General features: G+C 40.4%; 1 non-coding gene across 1 annotated transcript; it reads left to right on the top strand.

Annotated features, from left to right (window-relative positions):
* Nucleotides 1-276: 276 nt before the first annotated feature.
* On the top strand, nt 277-382 carry LOC131241688 (small nucleolar RNA R71). The gene has a single exon (XR_009169245.1). It is a non-coding gene; the product is annotated as a small nucleolar RNA R71 (small nucleolar RNA).
* Nucleotides 383-2,790: the final 2,408 nt, after the last annotated feature.

Below are 2,790 nucleotides of genomic sequence, written 5' to 3'. Positions count from 1 at the left end.
AAAGCATCCACTTTCTTTGTCAGGCTATCAATTTTGGCATAAAGATCTGGCGTGACTCCTACCTCATATATACCACCTTTCTTCAGTGGTTGAGGACTTCTTTCACCTCTATTTGAATAGTCCCATTGTTGGGAGTTTTCACACAAGGTTTCAAATAAATTCCAAGCTTCAACATCACTTTTGGTCATGAATGACCCTCCACTGGTGGCATCAACCATGCGACGATTTTGGGGTGTCAGACTATCATAGAAGTATTGAACCTGTTGCCACTTTTCAAAACCATGGTGTGGACATTTAAGAAGTAAATCCTTCCATCTTTCCCAACATTCATGAAAGTGCTCACCCTCTTTTTGTGTGAAATTTGTAATTCTCTACGGAGAGCATTAGTTTTGTGAACCGGGAAGAACTTGTTTAAGAACTTAGACAGTTGGTCCCATGTAGTGATAGACCCAACTCCTAGAGAATTCAACCATGCTTTCGCCTTATCCTTCAAAGAGAAAGGAAAAAGGCGCAAACGGATCGAATCGTCTGAAAAGTTTTGGAACTTAAAGGTGGAGCAAATGTCTAAGAATTCTTTCACATGATGATATGGATCCTCCTTATCTGAACCATAAAAGGAGGGCAACAATTGTATGACCCCAGGTTTAAGTTCAAAGTGTGCTGCCGTGGTGGCAGGCAACACTATACATGAAGGCGCATTGAATTGGACAGGAGCTGAATAATCTCTAAGAGCTTTAGTTCCATTCTCTTCCGCCATTTCAAATAGGATGTTTCTAAATCTTCTCCGAAAGGTTCTTTCTATTTCAGGATCAAAAGGTGCTAGTTCTATGTTCAGAGACCTACGTCCTAGCATAAACTATGTTATTAATATAAGAAAGAAAACTAAACTAAGATGCAACCTAAGATGAATAAAACTAAAAGAAAAAGTTATGAATTCCTAAAAACAAGAGAAAGCTATGTAAACGAGAATTGGAAGGAAGAATCCGGGAAAAGGAGATGATGAACGTCTGAAGATTTGAGAGCTCCTCCTTTTGAAGACAATGTTATTTAGTAGCTTCCTTCCTCAATTCCAAATTAGTAGTTTATGTCAGGTCCCTACAAAACAGGAAATAGGTTAGTTTCTAAAAAAAAAAAATTTAACCTAAAGTTAGTAAAAAAAAAAAAACTAAGACTATGAATTATGATAAGAGAGAATCCTAAATCCAATTGGACCGAAACAGTCCCCGGCAACGGCGCCAAAAACTTGATGTTTTATTTAAACCAACTTGATTTAAATGATTTTAAACTCGCAAGTATACGAATCAGATGTAGATATGGTACGTATTACGAGATCGTTCCCACGAGGACTGGTTGTCACAATTCAAAATTAAAGACTCTTCTTAACTAATCCAACAAATATTTGAGATAGTAATTGAGTAAACTAAATAAAAATCAATGGAAAAATAACCAAGAGCAATAAGGAAAATTCAATCAAGGAGAAGACTAGGACTTTCGAATCCACCCCTAATTATCATAAACCTTGTTCTACCTGTTGATTCACCATAATTCAGATTGATATCAAAAATAAATAAAGCGCACTCTATGTCCTTGGTCGGGTACACAAAATGTATAATTCCTTAAAGCATATGGATCACATCTTTCCATCCATGGTCAGGCATGGAGAGATGTAGATTCTTGTTTCTTCCTCTATAGGAACCTGTTCATGGTCAGACACAAGCACCTAGAATAATATTCCAAATAATATCCATAACTAGATTTTGGTTAAACTCATAGCATGGAGAAGTACGAAAATTCCAATCAAGTACACCAGAGAAAGAAAAAAATCAATTAAATCAACATGAAATCAACACATAACAAGGGTTATTCAAATTAGGGGCTTCATCTCAGCCCTAGATAGAAGATTAGCAATCCATGAATTCAAATAAAAAGAAAGAAAAATAAAATTGATACAAGGAAAACATCCCTCTCTCTCTTCTTCTCTTTTCTTCTCTTTTCTTCTCTTTTCTTCTCTCTGGATCTGTTCCCTGGCTCTGGTGACTTTGGAACATCAAATCCATGCTAGTAGTACTCTTTTTCCATCAGCGCTCCTGATTTCATCCTGCAACAAAAATATAATTCAGCTCCGTTAAACATTATCATGTACGTAAAATCAGGTAATAATTGGGGTCTGATATGTAATATTCGACCCTCATCAGCGCTTGTGCTTGCCTCTGCGCTCGCTCTCCTCCTTGGACGGGTTGGGCGACTAGGCCCGACTTCATCCGTAGGAGCCCGCTTCCTTCCCATGAGAGAAAGAAAGGTGGAAATGGAGAAGATGGCTGCCACAAGTTCGAAAAGGGCCATTGGAGTGGAGTAAAGTGTGGGATTAAGGGGGATTGTTGAGTTGTGAGATGTTGAGCCACGAAAAATAGGTTTTGTGCACTCAATTCATAGGAAATGAGAGGGATAGAAGATGGGGTTTGCTGAAAATGGTGGAGGGGTGTAAGCCTTGAAGGAATAGGAGAAAATGAGAGAATGGAGTGGGGTTTAAGAAAAGAAATGGAGTCTTTGGAGAAAAAAGGAGAGCTTAGAAGGGTGTGTGAGGGAAGAGGGGGGTAAATGGGCATAAAAAGGGGGTCCCCACGTGATTTGGTGGGCCCCACACATGTCTAGGGGTCGGCCCGACACTAGCCCGCAGTGGCCAGACAGGCCCGGCCGAACCCGACCGCGGTCCACCGCGGTAAGCGCGGTGCCGCCGTAGTGGGGCGGTGGCCACCCCCCTCCCGGGGTGCCGATGGTGTAAAGGGTCCA

This window comes from Magnolia sinica, chromosome 3 (assembly GCF_029962835.1).
Source record: "Magnolia sinica isolate HGM2019 chromosome 3, MsV1, whole genome shotgun sequence".
Classification (NCBI taxonomy): Eukaryota; Viridiplantae; Streptophyta; class Magnoliopsida; order Magnoliales; family Magnoliaceae; genus Magnolia; species Magnolia sinica.
This window is presented reverse-complemented; position numbering and strand designations above follow the sequence as displayed.